This window comes from Schistocerca serialis, chromosome 10, assembly GCF_023864345.2.
Source record: "Schistocerca serialis cubense isolate TAMUIC-IGC-003099 chromosome 10, iqSchSeri2.2, whole genome shotgun sequence".
NCBI lineage: Eukaryota > Metazoa > Arthropoda > Insecta > Orthoptera > Acrididae > Schistocerca > Schistocerca serialis.
Genome location: NC_064647.1, coordinates 57,346,839 through 57,370,409, shown reverse-complemented (window position 1 = coordinate 57,370,409; position 23,571 = coordinate 57,346,839). Strand labels below are relative to the sequence as shown.

General features: G+C 40.1%; 2 non-coding genes across 2 annotated transcripts; one reads left to right on the top strand and one right to left on the bottom strand.

The window, feature by feature from the left end:
* Positions 1 to 4,525: 4,525 nt before the first annotated feature.
* On the bottom strand, positions 4,526 to 4,597 carry Trnat-cgu (transfer RNA threonine (anticodon CGU)). The gene has a single exon. It is a non-coding gene; the product is annotated as a tRNA-Thr (tRNA).
* An 18,247-nt stretch (positions 4,598 to 22,844) lies between these two features.
* Positions 22,845 to 22,916, top strand: Trnad-guc (transfer RNA aspartic acid (anticodon GUC)). Its single transcript has one exon. It is a non-coding gene; the product is annotated as a tRNA-Asp (tRNA).
* The last annotated feature ends 655 nt before the right edge of the window (positions 22,917 to 23,571 follow it).

Genomic DNA, 23,571 nt, shown 5'->3' with positions numbered 1-23,571 from the left:
AGTTAGGTTTAACTAGTTCTAAGTTCTAGGGGACTAATGACCTCAGCAGTTGAGTCCCATAGTGCTCAGAGCCATTTGAACCATTTTTTTTCACACACATATCGTTTTACGTCAGAGTGCACGCGCTCGGTACTCCAGCAGTAGCTACGATTAGTGTGTATGTATGTGTGTGTGTGTGTGTGTGTGTGTGTGTGTGTGTCTAATGCACGACTAGAAGTTGGTCATTGTGGGGACGAGCCATCATTGTTTAGGGACAGTCGGAGCAACGTATGTAGGCAGATGAATTAAGCTCGTAATAACATCAAGAGCTTGATCTGAATCTTCTACAAGTAACCATTATGTTCTCATTACGAATGGAGCTAATGGAACTTTGTCGCAGGCGCTCCCGCCGTCACCTCATGAGCATCGACAGAGGAATACTCCACCATCCTGTATCAGCTGTAGGAAGACTGACCTTCGTGAGTGAAAAATGGGATCCAGATCCAGCAGATACTGTGCACCTACTTGAGAAGCAACTTAGGAATTGGAAGCAGTATTTTCGTAACAGCAGTTCGCCGCTACATAAGGCAATAGGAGCTGCAGACATAACTCGTACACCATTTGACACTAGGACCGCCGAGTGGTCGATTTGACCACTTTTTATGTTTTAACATGTTATTATTGGGTCAATTTCTAATCTATGCTGTTGTGAGTTAATGACTTTTCCTAAATGTTTATGTAGATCATATAAATATTCCAATATTTATTTTATATTCATTAGTTTTCTTTGAATGGCCACTTATACTTAAAACCGCCGAGTGGTCACTTTGACCACATTACATGTATATTTGAAAACTGATTATTTAAAGATTGTTGTGCGTCACTCCCCGGATTTATTCTTAGCACTCGTCAACAATGTACTAAATATGTTGGTTACTGAAGTTTATCCGCATTGTTTGAATTTAAAAGCTCAACAATGCAATATTTCATTTATTGTTTGCTATTGGGTTTCGCATAAACAAGACTGATTATTTGAGTACTGGTCTCAGAGCAGCAGACATGGCTCATATGTCACAGCGATACAAACCATGGGCACAGCCACTTTCGGATGAAGAAAGTCACCCTTTTGTATGAATCGGATGCTGAAAATGATCCCTGAAGTTGAGGACCTTGTGGAAGATTCTACAGATGAAGATTACCAACCTGTCGCTAATGTGGAGAGTGACAGCTCCGAGACTGAAGATGAAGGTAATTTACATTCACTTATATTATTATTATTATTATTATTACTATATGAATAATGATCACTGTTGTAGTAGAGCTGACACTTCTACTACTACTTCTGTTACTGCTATTTCATTGTGTGGGATGTTATCTTTGTAATGAGTTGTAGCTTTCTAATTGTCTCTTTCCTCACGCAGTTGCTGAACCAGGACCAAGCAGTAATATAAACAATGCTAGAGAAGGACCTACCCTGGGTTAAAAAGGAACTGCATCTCCTGTAAGTGGACCAATACAGAATGGACATAGAAGAGGAGAACGAAGTGAGGGTTCACTTCCAGAACCTGGCTAAAACTCCTGGGGAAGGACGGGATCACGGAGTGGACCATAGCAGACTTCGGTGTTACTATTCCAGGTAGGATAGGTCAACTGAATATATTGAAAGAAACACGGAGACCTACTCCACACGCAAAGCGGCACGTCTCAAATGATAATATTTCGAGTGCCTGGCGCCTTTTAGTTGATCAGTCAATGATCAGACACATAAAGAAATCCACAGAAGCAGAGGCACAACGGCTTCTTGGAAATGATTCCTGGAGTTTGGATTTAGATGAATTAGATGCATTTGTTGCTTTATTATATGTTCGTGGTGCACTAGATGCCAGATGTATTGAAGTAGATGAGTTGTGGTCGAAAAAGTGGGGAGCCCCATTTTTCGCTGACACTATGAGCAGAAACAGGTTTCGACAAATTTTGAAATATCTGCGTTTTGATGAAAAAATACATGATCGGAAGTTTGAAAAGTGACAAATTTGCACTTATATCAACTACTTGGAACCATTTTATAGAAAACTGTCAGTTTAATTACATACCTGGATCAAATGTCACTGTGGATGAACAACTTTTCCCCAGCAGAACCAGGTGTCCATATTTGCAATATATGCCGAATGAGCCTGATAAATTCGGAATCAAATTCTGGCTTCTAGCGGATGTAGAAACAAAATATCTTTTTAATGGGTTCCCTTATGTAGGAAAAAACGAACAGAGGGCACCTAATGGGGAACTTCCAGAACATGTCGTAATGAAGTTGGTTGCTCCAAATCGCAATAAGGGGCGAAATGTGACTCCTGATAATTTTTTCACTACGGTCACACTTGGGGAGAGACTGGAAAAAGAGAAAAGTAGTCTTGTCGGCACTATCAACCGTGCAAGAGAAGAAATTCCGAACACTACAAAAAAATGAAAACTCCTCTTTATACGTCTGTTCTCTTGACTGTTCTCTGACTGTTTACCAAGGGAAAAAGAACAAAAATGTTCTTCTGTGTAGCACCATGCACACAGATATTGAAATACAAAATAATTCGAAACACCTTCCCGAAACAGTGAGCTTATACAATAGCACAAAATTTGGTGTAGATGTCTTGGACTAGATGACGAGGAAATATTCTGTCCGCTCTGGTACTCGTCGATGGCCTGTACACGTATTTCACAATATCCTTGATTCAGCAGCCATCAACGCATGGATCATTTTCAAGCTAGTGACAGGGATCAAAATAAGTAGGAGGAATTTCATCCTAAATCCAGCAGAAGAATTACATAGAGCCTATATGGAAACGAGAAATCAAGAAAGGATGCCAAGGGATGGAAAAGAAAAGGACGATGGTGATGAAGAAAGAGAAGAAGCGGAAATTCCTGCGAAAGTAAGAAAACTATGCCAAACGAGGAAATGCGGAAACAAGACAAATGAAGTGTGCACTAAATGTAAGAGATATGCTTGTGGGCCGTGTACATATAAAGTAATGAAGACAGTAGTTTGTAATGCTTGTAAGTAGGATTAGGTACTATACGTGGTCATATTTTATGATTGGTCTTTCTCTTAACATATTCATGGATACTTAGTTTCTCTAGTAAGATTAATTTCTGTTAATTTTAAAACTACTGCAATACAATTAGTATGGTTGCAGATAAATATTGTGAACTATGTTCTTTAATATTAGTAATTTTATGTTCCCATTGTTGTTGTAAAATACAATGATACTGTTATTAAACGTAATTAAAGTGATACATTGTTGTCAAGGTCATTAATATTTACATTAAACAGCACAGCATGTACTTACAAAGAAAGTGGTCACTTTGACCACATCGGCAGTTCTAAGTATAGTACTAGTTCCGGCAGTTCTAGTGTTAAACTGACAGAAAATCTGGAACATTTCCTAGGCAGAGACAAATGGCACAAAAATGATGGGTTTGCTAAGGAAAGAACTACATATTAAATATGCCAATAGCCACAGCCGGGATTGTGTCAGTTTGCAAGCACCGAACTAATGGTTGACACACGAAGATATGTGCGCAGAAACAGGGTTTTATGACAGCGATACAAAATCAGGCAATTGGGGGAATTACTGCAAGTGTATCGTCAAGGAGCTAGCAATGTGTGATACTTGCATTAAATTTAGCGATCAGTAAGAGACACTGATACAAAGTACATCTGGATATATAGTAATGTGAATGCTCTTTGAAGCTGAACCTCTCTTCAAATTGGTGAAGATAGATTGCTTTTTTTTGAGGGGGTGGGATGGGTGATAATTCAGAAGGCAGTGAAAAACTTAGAAACGCTTCCACTTGTTCAACGACTGGAAATAGACATTCTCTCACTGTTCCAGTATATTTTGAATTTGAAGTTTTCTGTACCCACGCCTTAATGGCTGATAAAATACGGTGTAGCCAAAGCTGAACAAGACACTTTCCTCATAGCCGTCGCTAAACGCAATACATACAACTTCCAGAGATGGCTGGATGCAGGAACATTTCAAATAAAGTAAATGCATTGTGATACAGAAGTTAGTGTACATCGTTCAAGTGGTAAATGGACACCAACATTATTAGAAGCAAAATATGAAAAAAAAATCTACATGTTTGAAAATACCGTTCCACGTTTTGTTGGCAATTGCAAAAGTCATTTGTCCTGAACTCCGACCGATTAGTTTATCATATTTTCAGTGAACGTACTTAACAAAATAACTTATAGCTTAATATGTAATAATTGGTAATGTAATTTAGAAATTGTTTAGACAGTAGTGACGCCCTAAACATTCATCGTAGTGCTGAAATGAAGAGTGCACCAATATTTCATAGTAGCACTGTAATCACCGTACAAACCTGCCCCGTATCATTTCAGCATTGCTGTCTTCATTCAACTATACCATCTTGACGTCCGTTTAGTTTAAACGTCAAGAACGTCTCACAAACACAACGGACACCAAGAGACGTATTCGTTTCGTAGAGTAAAACGAGTAGTGGGCAAATTACCAAATAAAAAAAAATATGCCTCCTGTGAGGTTTGAACTCACGACCCCTGGTTTACGAGACCAGTGCTCTACCACTGAGCTAAGGAGGCGACCGAATGAAGTAGGAGTAAGTCAAGTTTAATAAGAAAAGCATTTGTTCCGTTATTCTTTAGGAAGTTTTTTAACTGTCCTCGTTTCGGATATAATTTTGACAACAGACGTGCGACACACACAATATTGGTGAAGCTTCGGCTTAGTTTTAGTTCCCGCCGGCGGCACAGATGTCGCCACAGTGCGGGGGCGCGGTTGTGCCGGTCATAACGGAACAAACCGAATACGTATCTGTTTTCACATCGTTCGTAAATGTTGTAGTGTATTCAAACGTGTATGATTTACCATATAAGGGTTTAATTAAAAAACTATTAATCTGAATAAGTGTTTCTTATTCGAACTTCATACGGTGACTAAGTGCTCTGAACATAACTCACAATTTGAAACTTACACATAATAAAATTTCTTCAGAAGTGTTCATATTGGGCATTTCTAGTCATGCTTACCTTGCCCTAAACATTAAGCTCATAGATTAACGCAGTGCTATACTGGTAAATGCATTATCAGATTGATGTGTCGAGCAGTAGAAAGATAGAAGCACAAGAGCAAATATCCATTTTCATTCAGCGAATTAGACGCCTCAAGTCACCGATTGATGGGCGGAAAATTAGCAAAAACTAATATACAAATTCCTAGGCAGTTTTACATTGGATGACTGAGAACTTAAGTTAAACATGTTTCACTCAGGCACCTTTATGTCTCATTCAGCTGACGAGCAGGTAAACGTTGTTGCCTTTTCATAGAACCAAATTTTACTTCCTTATGGAACCGTATTCTCGACAAATGGATAGAGAACTGATAAAAACTTTTAATAGGAGTGATAAAAGTTATGAGAGAAGCTTATGGAATTAGGTAGAGCACGACCTGTAGGAGTTTTTTCAAGCACGAGGAATGTGTTCCTGTATGGCTGTACACGCAATTCTGCTGGTAGTGTTTTAGTGGTAAACAAGATTTTTTGTCCAAATGACTTGCCCAAGTCACGCGGCACAAGAAATGAACAAAGTTGATCGGTGAGATTTGGCTGTGGAGGCAGTGTCTTGCGTCCCTTGCACAATATGAATATTAAACAGCGGTTCAAAATGGCACTGTTGTTGCTATAGATATAGTCTTCGGTTCCAGAATGTGACCGGAAAGTATGAGTCGAAATACAAGCATAAACATTTATATACTTCTGACTTTATTGCCGAATTGCCATCGGCTTCTTAGTGCGTCGGGAAAACATTAAAGTTCTCATAAATGTTCCGAGTTCCCACAAAAGTATTATGGGTAGTCATTAACTCCAGCACATATACTTCTAGCAAACGGCATCTCTTTTTCCGACTATTATACGACAAACTTTTCAGTAACTTACAGCTTACCTGAAACCAAACTGTTCATTGCCCAGTATATCTTCAATTTTTCTTTCTGTTCATTTATGTATCATTCTGGTCAGTAGTTAGAAAGCGTGCTTTGTGAGATTATTAGTCCAGTAGATTTCACATTTATCGACACCTATCTTCACAGATAGTGTGATGATATTGATCTTCTGGAAATCTGTTAGTAATTCACCCTTTTCATAATACATTTCTGATACCATCGGAAACAACCTTCTAGTTCCTAAACATTCAACATATTTCATTAACTCTGATGATATAACATTGAATTGTTTGATTTCAGATCACTCAACGCTATCTCAGAGTCTGAACGCAAATGGATTGTCACTAATTTTTGAGAAAACACAATATATACAGTTCTGTGTTGCAAATGACATTGATAAATATAGACTTTGAACAGAAGTCTGTTGCTAAGGCAGAATATTCTAAATTTTTGGGTGTGTGCATTGATGAGAAATTGAATTGGAAGAAACAACACTGATCATGTGCTGAAACGTTTGAGTTCAGCTATTTGTGCTGTAAGGGTTACAGCAAATTATGGTGATAAACAAATCAGTAAATTAGCCTACTATGTCTACTTTCATTCACTGCTTTCATATGGCATCATACTTTGGGGTAATTCATCATTAACAGAAATAGTTTTCATTGTATGAAAACATGTAATTGGAATAATAGCTGGAGCCCACCCAAGATCACCATATATTTAGGGAACTAGGGATATTCACAATACCTTCACAACACATACATTCGCTTATGAAATTTGTTATATATAACCCATCCCAATTCAAAAATAATAGCAAAGTGTGTAGCTACAACGCTAGAAGAATGGATGATCTTCACTATTCTGGTTTAAATATGAGTTTGGCTCTGAAAGGGGTGAATTATGCTGTTAAAGAAGTCTTTGGTAATTTACCAAATAGCATTAAAAATCTGACAGGTAGCCAACCAACATTTAATAACTAACTAAAAGAATTTGTGAATGATAACTCATTCCACTCTGTAGATGAGTTTTTAGCTATAAAGTATTAATTGTAAAAATAGTTAAACTGACACATTTACACATCATATAAAACGTATTCATGATCTATGGAAGAAGTATTGATGTAATCATCGGAACATCCATTTCTTCCACATTAGCCTTCTCAGTAGGATCACACTGTTTCTTTCCCCCATACAGGCTTTTGATATACTGCCATCTGTGTGCCATATCTTCTGCATTTGATAGAGGTTTTTCCATCTTGTAGATCAGCACCGTTACATTTTACTTCTTCACATTCTTCATGCACATAATCCCAATTTTTCCTACAACCATGTCTTTCTCCATATCCTTACATGTTTCTTTCATTTATTCTGAGTCAGCCTGTTTCGACATTTCCTATCAGTTTCATTCATAAACAACCTATACCGTACTTTCCTACTGTACCCTTACGATTTTGTAATTTCTTCTACCAACTCTAAGATTCAGCATTTCCTGAATCATCCACAGTTTCTTAGCCTCTGCTTTTGCTGTACCTACAGTCTCCCGTCCTACACTAATGAGTGGCTTCTTTATTATACAGGGTGAGTCACTAACTATTGCCACCTAGAATAACTCTGAAAGTATGATAGTAGCTGAAAAGTTTGTGGGACAAATGTTGCATGGGACAACGGGGGCCGTAATATGACGTTGGTTTTTTGTTGATAGGTGGGGTCGCGTCTGAGATATGTAGGTCGACTTTTTTTTATGGGATGCTGTAGTTCGGTACTCAATTTCTGATAGCGGCTATCGAGACGAATCCAGTGATTTGTAACAGTAATGTCTTTGAAGGTCAACGAAGGTAAAAAAGGTGGCATGAACCTCCGTTTACAGAAGGTGTTCGAAGTGATGACCACTGGTATCAATGCAGTGCTGCAATCTTCTTATCGTGGATTGCGTGGTATTCCTTATCACTTCGGCACTTATCGAAGCACATGCTCTGACAATTCTCTCTCGTATATCGTGCAAATAGTAAATATTCGCCGAATACGGCGTATCCATCTAACGTTCCATTGATATGTAAACACTGTTCGACGGTTTCGGAATATAACACTAATAGGAACGGTAAGAATAGTATCGTCGAATCAAGCTAATGTGAATGATGTATTCCTTCTCATTTACGGAGAATGCCAACGAAATTCAGTGAGAGCTAGAGACTTGTACGCTGAAAGGTATCCTCAACATACTCACCCTACAGGTCGCACATTTAATTACGTACATGATAAATTGAGAATAACTGGATGTTTAACTCATCAGAAACATATCCTGTAACGGAAAGTTACTAACGAGGAAACGGAAATTGGTACTCTTGCCACTGTCGCTCGAGATCCTAGTGTTAGTTCGCTTCAAATCGCAAGGGAATCTGGCATGAGCCATTATAGTGTTGTTCGTGTTCTGCATCCTCATAAATATCACCCTTACCATATCAGTCTCAAACCAAGAATTAACTGGTAAGGATTGTATGCATCGCATTGAATTCTGCCGATGGGCTCAACTTCAAATTCAGAGGGATGACACATTTATTAATTTGATTTTATTTACTAACGAGGCTGCATTCATGAACCACGGAAATATTAATTTGCATAACATGCATTATTGGGCAACTGAAAATACGTATTGGCTGCAGCAAGTTGCACACCAAAACCTGTGGTTGGTGAATGTATGGAGTGGGATTATGGAGGACAGAATTACAGGCCCCTATTTCATCGAAGGAAATCTTAATGGTAGGAAGTACACCACATTCCTGCAAGAAATAGTAGGTCTGTTATTGGAAGAAATACCTTTAGGAACAAGGAGCAGAGTGTGGTATCAACACGATGGGTGTCCGGCACATTTATCGCTGATAGCTAGAAATGAGTTGCAGAGACCGTTCCCAAATCGTTTTATTGGCCGGCTCGTTCGCCGGACTTGACGCCTCTGGTTTTTTCCTTGTGGGGATTCGTAAAACACATTGTCTATAAAGATGTTCCAACTACACCTGAAGATATACGAGAGAGAATTGTCAGAGCATGTGCTTCGATGAGTGCTGATATGACAAAGAAATACCATTCAATCCACGATAAAAATATTGCAGCACTGCATTGATACCAGTGGTCGTCAATTCGAACACCAACTGTAAATTGACATTCATGCCACCTTTGTGACCTCCGTTGACCTTCAAAGACCTTACCATAACACATCATTGGACTCGTCTCGATAGCTGCTATCAGAAAATGAGTACCAATTTATAGCATCCCATTTTAAAAAAAAATTGACCCTCATATCTCTGAAGCGACCCCACCTAGCAACAAAAAACCAACGTCGTGAACTTCTGGTAACTGTTAAGCTGGCAGAAGAGCCAACAGCGTGTTACGAATGGAGGCCGAAATGCATGCGTTTTAGCTCACGCAGGCTGGTGTGAGGAGGGAAGAACTATACCGACGTGAGGTCTGGAACATGACAAGGAATTAGAATTCAGAAAGCGGACGTAATTAGTTTGATACTTAATCCATTAATGATGAACGTCGCTCTTGACGATACATGAGTCACAATATTATCTGTTCAGAAGATGACATAGCTGACGGCTATGCTAAACTGTCGTCTCTGCAAATGAGAGCATATGTAGGCAGTGAACCATCGCTAACAAAGTCGGATGTCCAACTGAGACGAGTGCTAGTGAGTCTCTCTAGACTAGACCTGCCGTGTGGCGGCGCTCGGTCTGCAATCACTGATAGTGGCGACACTCGGGTCCGACGTATACTAACGGACCGCGGCAGATTTAAAGGCTACCACCTAGCAAGTGTGGTGTCTGGCGGTGACACCACAGTGACACCTTAACTTAGCTCATTGCTTACTGCACCAAAGTATTTCTACTCCGTTTCATTCCATTGTAACTTTTCTAATCCTTTTCATGATACCTGCTTTTTTTATTGTCGTCTAGAATTTCAACCACTTGCTGTTCATCGACTCCCTTGTGTCTCCTGTTACTATTCAGGTACATCTTCTTCTCTTGTGATTTTAGAAGAGAAAGATCACTGCAACGAGCTGAAGGCAAAGAACTCCTAAAGTCTAAGTCTACATCAATATCTACATACTCAGCAAACCACTGTGAAGTGCATTGCACAAGATAGTGCCTGTAGTACCAGTTATTTGAGCTTCTTCCCGTTACATTCGCATGTGGAGCACAGGTGCGCACTTTACCTAGTCTCATCTTGTCCTCCCAATCCCTGCAGGAACTATACGTAGGCGATGCTATATGTTCCTAGATACCTGACTTGAAACGCTACCTTGCTTTATGTACGTTCAGTATCCCTCGTTAGTCTGGTTTTGGTAGGAGTCCCACACACTTGAGTCGTATTCTAGCAAAGGTCACACGAGTATTTCGTAAGCAGTCTCCTTTGTAGAGACGTTACATTTTCCCAGTAACCTACAGTGGTTAACTCCAGTCGTGGAAGCCCCTGGACGCGTACTTGGGTTGTGCTCTCCCCTCCAGCACGCCTGATATTTCTCTCATCTCGTTCGTTCACCACGCGACGTTGCTCAGTCTTAAGATGCTGGACTAATATTCAGGAGGACTGCGGTCCAAATCCTAGTCTGGTTATCCAGAGTTAGATTTTCCGTAACTGCCCTAAATCAGGCAATGTGAATCCGGCGATGGTTGCCTTAAAATGATACGCCCCATTTCCCTCCCAGTTTTCACTCAATCCGACATTGTGTTCCATGCCTACTGCCTTCATCATCAACGGGACGTTAAACACCAAGCATCTCCTCTGTTATATAGAAAAAGCGTCGATTTTCATGATGAAAATTTGGATTTAATTTCTATTACTGCCTTCTTACTTTCCAAATAAAAAATTCAAAACAGTATTACAATTCGACCAGTATTACGTCCAATGCTGTACTGCAAGCCTAAACAGAAACCAAAAGTTAACTTGAAAGAAGTACTTGAAAATGAAAACCCTCATTAAAATAAAAACTGCTTTGAAATGTATTTGCTTGCTGGCCAAATTTGTGTGTTACTTAAATGTTTTTCTTCATTTCTTTCCTGCTGTACGGCCTTTTATTTTAGAAAAATCAATTTTCTGTGCACTTTAATTTTCTGTTAATAGTGTTTCTACACATGACAGTAGTTCATGTCTCATTTAGAATGTAAGTATTTTTTTTAAATAATTTTCGCTTGAAAAATCAAAATCAGCTTGGCGACGCTCTCAAGTGGTATTAGATTCATCTGAACTACAGAAGTTAGGTGATCACATTAAGTGAACAAGCTTACAACAAATCATCAAAGACTATTAACTCTTGAACGCTCCATGTGATCTTGATGAACAAGATACTGGATGGTAGCTTAGAACAATAGCTATCATCACGGAAAACCAGATAGTCCTATATTTTTAATTTTTAGAGTTATTACATATTTCATATCTGTCTAATTATGTAATTCTGTTAGATCATTGTATTCTCCACAGCTTCATGGCAAATGAATGCAGCATGCATGACATTCCTTATACCTCTCCCTACTTAACCATGTGACATGTGTCTGTATCATTACTTAATTCATAGTTTATTTAATTAAATGTTATTTCAGCCTACATTAACGACACTTCTCATTCAAGAGTGGTAATAAGCATTTGAGATTTGATACCACCATTGAATAAAGCGTAAAAAGAGGCATCCATTGAGCAGGCCAACTTTTTGTTTTGCGTATTTTAAAAAACCTTTTCTTTGTATTCATCATAAGTGTGCATCCACAAAATTCATATTTTACTTGATAATGCTTAAACTTTTAGATATAGATTGATGTGTATAGCCTGAAGTTGACTGGGAGTGAAAGATCTTTCATTTAACATATATAATGTGTTTTGAATTGTGGTCCATTTTCCATATTTTAAGTAACTTGCGAGTTTTGGAGGGGAAATTGAGGGCTTAAAAGCGTGAGCGAGCGGCCGCTTCTGAACTTTCTGCATCTGACAGTCAGTCTCTATGAATCCATATTGAGGTTGCGTGTTGGTGAGCTCATAGTATTGTTTCACGCTTGTAAAATTGGTAGATTTTGGGCGGTAGCGAATGACTGCAGTAACACTTTTAATTTTCATTTGTATTTAGAAAAACTCCAACTCAACTGAGACTAGAAACTCTGAGAACTGGCTGGATATTTAACAAGTCATGAGTACTAGATGATGGGCAGTGTTTAACATAAACTCGTTTAGTTTGTAGTTTGGAAGATGTACTGGATTGAGTTCAGGAATGTGATTTCACCAATTTTAATATTTTGATCCGGTAGTCGGCCTTATGTATATATTTGCTGGCGAAAATTTTGTGTTTAGTTTAACAGAATGGAACTTTTTGTTTAGTATCATTAATGCTGAAATAGTATGTGGAGTATTAGCTACCATTCTAATTACATATTAAAGAACTGTACTGCATTTGATTAGTGTTACTATTTTATTTTCATTCGTAAGTGAAATATTGCAGGACCGCTTTAACGATTTCATAAATTCCCATAAAGTAGAAGTCATTCAGTTTGAACTATTTACTGTCGTGTGCATCAGTTATTCAGTAGCGTATTATCCTTATTATTATTATTATTACTATTCTATTTTATTACAACATGTTTTTTATTTAAAAATTCGCATTATGTGGCAATGCTTGGATAATTAGATTGAAGGATCAAGGTGACAACTACTTTTTGCAGCTTGTTTAATAGCAGGGCATGAATGTAGACATGTACCGTTCGACCCTCGATTACGCTGAGCCACAGTTATAAACAGAGCTGTGCACCGCACACTGTCTCTACTGCTTAACCTCGGATTAGGGATTTTATTTACTAAACAGCATCAGGGTACGTCTGTAGCTGTTTCTGACGGCACAGTTTTTAAGAGGATATATGCGATTCCAACATCCATATTTTCAGGTTGTAACAGCTAAGGTACTGTATTTATTTCTAAAGTAATTTGGTTTCAATCATCCAAAGGGTAACAAACCTGAAAATTTCGATTTTCGTTTCTAGGATCTAATCCTGCTTTAACTTTATTACCTTCTGTACTCGTTACAATTGTTTGCCTGCATTTTAACAACGTCAAAAAATGGTATCTGAAGTACACAGGTGGCATCATCCCTATCATCCTGTCGCTCCAGATTTGCTTTTGCGTTACCCGGGGGTCTCACAGAACAAATTTTTACGTTCTGCCACCATGGCCAACGTAAAAACTTCATTTTTTATTACAACTCTTCTCCATTCGATCCATAGTACTTTGATAAGGAAACATCACCAATCTGACCCCATATTTTAAGGAGGAAAAAGCACACTTATAAGATATCATCCACAGATATCGTACCCGCATGAGAGTTTGGGCCATAATTCTGGTAAGCCATCAAAAAATGTTCAAATGTTCAAATGTGTGTGAAGTCTTATGGGACTTAACTGCTAAGGTCATCAGTCCCTAAGCTCACACACTACTTAACCTAAATTATCCTAAGGACAAAAACACACACACCCATGCCCGAGGGAGGACTCGAACCTCCGCCGGGACCAGCCGCACAGTCCACGACTGCAGAGCCTTAGACTGCTCGGCTAATCCTGCGCGGCGGTAAACCATCATTAGATGGAAAGCATATTTAACAAAGGTGTTTCAGTGGCAAGTTTCGGCATTTATTTATTTAACGTGATTTGATTAGAGCCATCTGGCCCTCTCTTACATCAGGCCAGGATTTCACACGTGCAGCACCTGATCACGTTAAAATTACCTAGAATTTTTGGTATGACAAATAATATTACAATGATTTGCGTGTCTATAATGGCAATTTGAGTTATTAATACTGACTATCAAATAATAAAGTTAATAATGGCGGTACTTGTACTACTACTATTAGTAATTATGCTAATAATAATAATAATAATAATAACGATAGTGGCTGATATAAAAAGTATTTGTTGTTGTTGTTGTGGTCTTCAGTCCTGAGACTGGTTTTCTCAATCTGCTTAGTATACATTCATCTCTTGGTCTCCCTCTACGATTTTTACCCTCCACGCTGCCCTCCAGTACTAAATTTGTGATCCCTTGATGCCTCAGAACATGTCCTACCAACCGGTCCCTTATTCTCGTCGAGTTGTGCCACAAACTCCTCTTCTCCCGAATTCTATTCAATACCTCCTCACTAGTTATGTGGTCTACCCATCTGATCTTCAACATTCTTCTGTAGCACCACATTTCGAAAGCTTCTATTCTCTTCCTGTCCAAACTATTTATCGTCCATGTTTCACTTCCATACATGGTTAAACTCCATACAAATACTTTTAGAAACGACTTCCTGACACTTAAATCTATACTCGATGTTAACAAATTTCTCTTCTTCAAAAACGCTTTCCTTCCCATTGCCAGTCTACATTTTATATCCTCTCATCAATTATTTTGCTCCCCAAATAGCAAAACTCCTTTACTGCTTTAAGTGTCTCATTTCCTAATCTAATTCCCTCAGCATCACCCGACTTAATTCGACTACATTCCATTATCCTCGTTTTGCTTTTGTTGATGATCATCTTATATCCTCCTTTCACGACGCTATCCATTCCATTCAACTGCTCTTCTAAGTCCTTTGCTGTCTCTGACAGAATTACAATGTCATCGGCAAACCTCAAAGTTTTTATTTCTTCTCCATGAATTTTAATACCTACCCCGAATTTTTCTTTTGTTTCCTTTTACTGCTTGCTCAATATACAGATTGAATAACATTGGAGAGAGGCTACAACACTGTCTCCCTCCCTTCCCAACCACTGCTTCCCTTTCATGCCCCTCGACTCTTATAACTGCCATCTGGTTTCTGTAAAAATTGTAAATAGCCTTTCGCTCCCTGTATTTTACCCCTGCCACATTCAGAATTTGAAAGAGAGTATTCCAGTCAATATTGTCAAAAGCTTTCTCTAAATCTACAAATGCTAGAAACGTAGGTTTGCCTTTCCTTAATCTTTCTTCTAAGATAAGTCGTAAGGTCAGTATTGTCTCACGTGTTCCAACATTTCTACGGAATCCAAACTGATCTTCCCCGAGGTCGGCTTCTATCAGTTTTTCCATTCGTCTGTAAAGAATTCGCGTTAGTTTTTTGCAGCTGTGACTTATTAAACTGATAGTTCGGTAATTTTCACATCTGTCAGCACCTGCTTTCTTTGGGATTGGAATTATTATATTCTTCTTGAAGGCTGAGGGTACTTCGCCTGTTTCATACATCTTGCTCACCAGATGGTAGAGTTTTGTCAGCACTGGCTCTCCCAAGGCCGTCAGTAGTTCTAATGGAATGTTGTCTACTCCCGGGGCCTTGTTTCGGCTCAGGTCTTTCAGTGCTCTGTCAAACTCTTCACGCAGTATCGTATCTCCCATTTCATCTTCATCTACATCCTCTTCCATTTCCATAATATTGTCCTCAAGTACATCACCCTTGTATAAACCGTCTATATACTCCTTCCACCTTTCTGCCTTCCCTTCATTGCTTAGAACTGGGTTTCCATCTGAGCTCTTGATATTCATACAAGTGGTTCTCTTCTCTCCAAAGGTCTCTTTAATTTTCCTGTAGGCAGTATCTACGAGGGCAGTTCTATAAGTAATGCAACACATTTTTTTTCTCGGCCAATTTTGGTTGAAAAAACCGGAAATTACTTGTGGAATATTTTCAAACATTCCCGCTTCGTCTCGTATAGTTTCATTGACTTCCGACAGGTGGCAGCGCTGTACGGAGCTGTTAAAATGGCGTCTGTAACGGATGTGCGTTGCAAACAATGGGCAGCGGTCGAGTTTCTTTTGGCGGAAAACCAGGGCATCTCAGATATTCATAGGCGCTTGCAGAATGTCTACGGTGATCTGGCAGTGGACAAAAGCACTGTGAGTCGTTGGGCAAAGCGTGTGTCATCATCGCCACAAGGTCAAGCAAGACGTGCACAGCTGTGACTCCTGCAATTGCGGAGCGTGCGAACACACTCGTTCGAGATGATCGACGGATCACCATCAAACAACTCAGTGCTCAACTTGACATCTCTGTTGGTAGTGCTGTCACAATTGTTCACCAGTTGGGATATTCAAAGGTTTGTTCCCGCTGGGTCCCTCGTTGTCTAACCGAACACCATAAAGAGCAAAGGAGAACCATCTGTGCGGAATTGCTTGCTCGTCATGTGGCTGAGGTTGACAATTTCTTGTCAAAGATTGTTACAGGCGATGAAACATGGGTTCATCACTTCGAACCTGAAACAAAACGGCAATCAATGGAGTGGCGCCACACCCACTCCCCTACCAAGAAAAAGTTTAAAGGCATACCCTCAGCCGGTAAAGTCATGGTTATAGTCTTCTGGGACGCTGAAGGGGTTATTCTGTTCGATGTCCTTCCCCATGGTCAAACGATCAACTCTGAAGTGTATTGTGCTACTCTTCAGAAATTGAAGAAACGACTTCAGCGTGTTCGTAGGCACAAAAATCTGAACGAACTTCTCCTTCTTCATGACAACGCAAGACCTCACACAAGTCTTCGCACCCGAGAGGAGCGCACAAAACTTCAGCGGACTGTTCTTCCTCATGCACCCTACAGCCCCGATCTCGCACCGTCGGATTTCCATATGTTTGGCCCAATGAAGGACGCAATCCGTGGGAGGCACTACGCGGATGATGAAGAAGTTATTGATGCAGTACGACGTTGGCTCCGACATCGACCAGTGGAATGGTACCGTGCAGGCATACAGGCCCTCATTTCAAGGTGCCGTAAGGCCGTAGCAATGAATGGAGATTACGTTGAAAAATAGTGTTGTGTAGCTAAAAGATTGGGGAATAACCTGGTGTATTTCAATGCTGAATAAAAAACCCCTGTTTCAGAAAAAAAATGTGTTGCATTACTTATTGAACTGCCCTCGTATCTTACCCCTAGTGAGACAAGCCTCTACATCCTTACATTTGTCCTCTAGCCATGCCTGCTTAGCCATTTTGCACTTCCTGTCGATATCATTTTTGAGTCGTTTGTATTCCTTTTTGCCTGCTTCATTTACTGCATTTTTATATTTTCTCCTTTCATCAATTAAATTCAATATTTCTTCTGTTACCCAAGGATTTCTACTAGCCCTCGTCTTTTTACCTACTTGATCGTCTGCTGCTTTCACTACTTCATCCCTCAGAGCTACCCATTCTTCTTCTACTGTATTTCTTTCCCCCATTCCTGTCAATTATTCCCTTATGCTCTCCCTGAAACTCTCTACAACCTTTCGTTCTTTCAGTTTATCCAGGTCCCATCTCCTTAAATTCCCACCTTTCTGCAGTTTCTTCAGTTTCAATCTGCAGTTCATAACCAAGAGATTGTGGTCAGAATCCATATCTGCCCCTGTAAATGTCTTACAATTTAAAACCTGGTTCCTAAATCTCTGTCTTACCATTATATACTCGATCTGATACTTTCTAGTATCTCCAGGATTCTTCCATGTATACGACCTTCTTTTATGATTCTTGAACCAAGTGTTAGCTATGATTAAGTTATGCTCTGTGCAAAATTCTACAAGGCGGCTTCCTCTTTCATTTCTGTCCCCCAATCCATATTCACCTACTATGTTTCCTTCTCTCCCTTTTCCTACTGACGAATTCCAGTCACCCATGACTATTAAATTTTCGTCTCCCTTCACTACCTGAATAATTTCTTTTATCTCGTCATACATTTCATCAATTTCTTCATCATCTGCAGAGCTAGTTGGCATATAAACTTGTACTACTGTAGTAGGTGTGGGCTTCGTGTCTATCTTGGTCACAATAATGCGTTCACTATGCTGTTTGTAGTAGCTTACCCGCACTCCAATTTTTTATTCATTATTAATCCTACTCCTGCATTACCCCTATTTGATTTTGTATTTATAACCCTGTATTCACCTGACCAAAAGTCTTGTTCCTCCTGCCACCGAACTTCACTAATTCCCACAATATCTAACTTTAACGTATCCATTTCCCTTTTGAAATTTTCTAACCTACCTGCTCGATTAAGGGATCTGACATTCCACGCTTCGATCCGTAGAACGCCAGTTTTCTTTCTCCTGATAACGACATCCTCCTGAGTAGTCCCCGCCCGGAGATCCGAATGGGGGACTATTTTACCTCTGTAATATTTTACCTAAGAGGACGCCATCATCATGTAACCATACAGTAAAGCTGCATGCCCTCGGGAAAAATTACGGCTGTAGTTTCTCCTTGCTTTCAGCCGTTCGCAGTACCAGCACAGCAAGGCCGTTTTGGTTGTTGTTACAAGGCCCGATCAGTCAATCATCCAGACTGTTGCCCCTGCAACTACTGAAAAGGCTGCCCCTCTTTAGGAACTACACGTTTGTGTGGCCTCTCAACAGATACCCCTCCGTTGTGGTTGCACCTACGGTACGGCCATCTGTATCGCTGAGGCACGCAAGGCTCCTCACCAGCGGCAAGGTCCATGGTTCATGGGTGACAAAATAGAGATTTTTTTGATATAGTGAGTCCTGGGAAAAGGAAATTTTTGTAGTGTACACCAGCTTAAGTGCTGGGAAATGAAGAAGGCCTGGTCGGAAAGAAGAATGTGCAAGTGTAACGAACACATACAGGCAAAATAGTAATCATTATTGTTGCTTTAATAGATACGTCATTGACTGTCTTCTGAAGCTGTAGATGTTTAGTTCTGTAATAGAATGGGGGAGGCTATTCCAGAGGGACAACTGAGAAGGATTTCGAGAAAGTGGCTGAACGACGGAGTGTGACAGAAGGATTTTTCTCTGATGGCAACGAGTGTTTCTGCCTAGTTGTTCAGACGAGAGCGTTAAGATCAAGGAGAGAGATGAGGGATAGTGTAGGTTCATAAGACAGTAGATAAGACGGAGGGTATGGAAATCTCTGCACGCAGCCAGGATTGATGGTGAAATATGATCATAGAGTCGAACATCATAGACAGAACGAACACAGACATTCGTAAGCAGTTCCAGGCACCGCGAGCTTTCTTAGGACATGCCTTGCAGGATAATATCGCTGCAATCAGTCATTTGAAGTATAAATGTTGGTATAAGTTTCATTTTCGGGTCAAGAGGGAAGACCTTTCTATATTTCTGTAGGCCATGGAGAGATGCTGATGCCTCCTTGTGTATTACAGTAACGTGCTCAGTCTAATTCAGATTTTCATCTATTATTATTCGTTGATTCTTTGCTGAAGGAAAGAAGTATGTCCCATTTGTGGTTAAAGATGGTAGGGATATTTCGTGCTAATGAGCCCAGAATGACCAAATAGACGCTTGGGGTTTGGATGGGGTGACCTTTAACCAGACATCCTGCGCCCATTGTTTTAGTGCACAGGTGTCAGTATTGAGACTCTCGATAGCTGTCTTCAGGTTCATTGGTTTTGCACATAGGTAGGTACAACTGGGGTCCATCAGCGTGGTATTTGCAGTAGGACAAGACTGACGACACATCATTGAAGGACAATGAAAATGGCATAGTACCTAATGCCGAACGAAATACAGGAAAAGAGAGTAGGACTTAATACAGGACGCTGGGGGACGCTTGATACTATCTGCCTCCATTGTGCCTTTATGGTGCCAGGCGTGGCGCATTGCTGGCGAGACATCAGGTATGCACTCCACTTGGCGACAAATTTGAGCTGCTACGTTTCGGAAGTAAAATGTCGAACTCAACAGCGTCAAAGGCTTTGCCGATGTCTAAGAAGTGCATGACAGCCACCTCTTGTGCATCCGTGGCGGGCTTCAGATCGTCTGCTACCTTCATTAAGGCGGGTTTTGTGCTGTGATGTTTATGGTCTCCTGATTGGCATATGCCTCTAGTAGATTGTTCCAAGTTAGGTAGTTTGTTAGTTGGTCGTGGACTATATGTTCTAAAGCTTTGGATAGTGCAGCAAAAATGCAAATAGGTCTGTACTCAGAAGGTACTGTGGCAACGTCTTTCTTAAGTAGTGGCTTAACTAGTCGCAGTTTCCAGACCTCAGTGAAAACACTTGCGGCTAAAGAATGGTTGGGAATATATCTTATAGTTAGCAGTAGTTGGTCGGTAATAAGCTTCATCATGAGGTCTGTGATGCTATCGTGTCCAGTACATGTTGATCTGATACAAATGATGGCTTTTTTTGCAAACAACATGCTTTAGATATAATTTTTGGTGGCTACAGTCCTTTACCCCCATGAAGTAATCTGGTAGTTTCTGTTTCGTTTGTGGTTCCACTGTGATTGTTGGTAGTGTTGAAGTGCCGGTTCAGTACTTTGGCGGGGACAACGTTACCTATACAGAGACCACGCAACTGTATCCGTAGGACAAGTGGTCTGTTTCTGTTGTCGGTTAATGTATGGGCATGCCTGAGTTTTGCACGTCTCACAACTTGACTGACTGCTCCGCTTCTGCTTGTAAACAGTATGATTTTCAGATGTGGGGTCCACTTTGTATGCCCAATGTGCAGCGTCTCTGAGATTCATGAGCCGTTTTAGTTCGTCAGTTCGTCACGATGCAGGATCCCTTCTTCCTTTTCCTGTTTTTTGGAAGCATAACTGTATAGTTTAGTATGTTTTTTAGGAAATCCATGAAGTTTTTCATTTATGCCCGAGAAGGGAATGGAAGACCTTCTCCAAACCATGTCTTGCTCCTCAATTGCAAGTTCAGATAATTATGATGGGTAGAAGCAAGGTAAAGGAGCTACACGTTTGAAGAAGAAAGTATCCACTTAAATTTCGGACTAGAAGGACTGTTGTATAGAGAATTGGTGTTAGCGTCGCTCGTATGTCGTTTGGAGACTTGAAAGAGCAGTTTGGAAGCAGGCAAACCTACCTACTTTTGGAGGTTTATAGAGGACACATATCAGGCACTTTCTGTTAAGCGGCTTGAGGTCTTTGAACATATATTCAATTTGTTTATGACTATAATGTTATAACGTAGGCATTAAAGGTGGATCACTGTGCTTACCAGGTGTGTACTTACTTTCTGATTCGTTTCTTATCTCTCAGCATCTTACAGTCGTGTTACTTTGTAAGCAATAAAAATGAAACCAATTTCAGCGCACTTACGAAGAATCTCATCATTCTCCTATTTATATATTTTTTTCAGACAATTTTAAACCGCCGTTATGTATTTGAAAAAAAAAATTCATGACACAAAGCTGTATTAACATTTCTTTATTGTTGCAGCCGGTTTCAGGAAATTACCATCATCACAGTATCTGTTTCAGTGAAAAGAAAACGCCAACCACAGAAAAAGTTGGCTTTTTCTTTCCTTTGGTAGAGGTACTGTATTTTACCGAAACTGATTGTGATGATGAAAGATTAATACAGCTTCATGTCATGCATTTTCTTAAAAGGAAGCTGTATTTGGTTCTTATTATGTTTTCACCGAAAAATTTGTAACATATAGAAATTCAGAAACATTGTTATCAGGTCCTACTACTGTTAAATACGCAATTAAAAACGCTCATTGCCCCTGTGGCGCAACAACTCAGAAGACGAACATTCACGTTTCAATCCATCTTTTGTTTGCCTTGAATGTGTTATGTAAGTTCTTTCACCTAAAATCTTTGACGGACAGTGTAACGTTTCTTTCGACAGAACCACAACATTATGTGATGGATGCACAGTGAGAATCATACGCGATTTTCCACGTCAGACAGCAACACATACTGTTCTTCTTGCACTCTAAGTACCTTTTATACCTTTAAAACATTTGAACGTCACATCGATCGATATCTTGGACAATTAAATCATTTCCAGTGGAGGTGGTAACCTAACCCATTGCCTGCCTGAAACGCTGCTGGAAAAAAATCGCCGATTCTTGTTATAAAAAAGTAAAGGTGTCTTTCACCTCATAATTACGGTATAACCGTCGAAACGCTAATTTTGTGAGTGGTGCAGAAATATATAGTTTTTCGTTTTAGTTAAGAGCCTAACAGCCGCAGAAGTCACAACGTAGTCCATGATGGATGAAATTATATGCTGTCAATCAGTTATTAGCAAAGAGGGGTGCAAGAATTCGGACATCCACAAAAAATTACACTAAGGTTACATCTACATCTACATTCTGCGAACCATTATAAAATTTACTCTGAGACTACGTCCCGCTATAGCAGTTATTACGGCTTTTTGGCGTTCCATTCACGTATGGAGCGCGGGAAAATTGATTGTTTAAATGCCTCTGTGCGTGCTCAAATCGTGAGGATAAGATTAGATTTAATCTTGTGACACTCTCTTACAGCCTAAATAAACGTATGACCATTCGTGCTGCCCTTCACAGTGTATGTTTACTTTCCCCTGCTGTTGATCTGTAAGCAATCTCCTTTGTAGACTGATTGCATTTCCCTGTTATTCTCCCAATAATCCGAAGTCTGCTACCTGCTTTACCCACGACTGGGCCTATGTGATCGTTCCATTTCATACCCCTACGAAGTGCGACACCCAGCTATTTGTATGAGTTTACCGATTTCACTTACTGATATTGTTGTCGCCGGATATAGTGTATGTTTCTTTCGTTTTGTAACATTCTCAATTTTACGTTTATGAACATTTAAAGGAAGTTGCCAGGCCTTGCACCACACTGGAGTCTTGTCAAGGTCTGACTGAATATTCGTACCTCTTCGTTCAGACTGCACCTTTTTTTTTGCCGACAGCTGCTTCATATGCGAAAAATCTGAGCTTACTGCTGCTCCATCTGCGGAAAGACTGAAGTGTTGTGTACCGGGTTGACACCATCGAAAAACACTGAGAGGATAATAAGTGAAGAGGTTTACAGAAGAGGAGACCAGTATTAAAGACGAAAGCGCTGTGGGACAATACATTCAAGCGCTAGCGATAAGAAAACAGAACTCAAGTCTATCCGTTACCAATAGCAGTTACGATTACGTAAGTCTCACATGTAATTTTAAAAGTCCTCGGTAGTATAGTGGTTAGTATCCCCGCCTGTCACGCGGGAGACCCGGGTTCGATTCCCGGCCGGGGAGAATATTTTACTATATTATAAGGAGTTCAGGCTACTTTCCTTCTTGGGGAACGCAGTCTGTTTCATTTAAAGACAGTTATTTGCCGTTGTTGCGAACTTCAATCCGAAACCTGGAATCATGCAGCTCTCCAGGTTCGTCTATCTACCGCTACCTACATCAATTTCAACGTAGTTACTGTAGTCAAACATTAGTCTCCCTCTACAGTTTTTACCTAGCCCCACTTGTTTCCATTACCAAATCGGCTATTCTTTGATGCCTCAGGATGTGTTCTGTCAATGAATCGTCTCTTCTAATCAAGGCAATCATTGTACCCACTGACGACTGAGATCTCCACTGATAAGAAAAATGCTATTCATATCACTTTGCCAGTGCTTTATCCGTCTCTGCGTCTTCAAAGCTTTGTGAGGCATTTCAGCCCCTTCAGTACGCCCCAGCTCCGTCGACAGACGTGCGCGCGGCCTGAATTTTCGTCTATGCAAGCTTTTATCCGCAAAGTAACTATTACTGACCTTTGAAGAAAACAGAACCACTTGCATGAATAGCAAGAGCTCAGGTGGAAACCCAGTTCTAAGCAAATAAGGGAAAGCAGAAAGGTGGAAGGGGTATATAGAGGGTCTATACAGGGGCGATGTTCTTGAGGACAATATTATGGAAA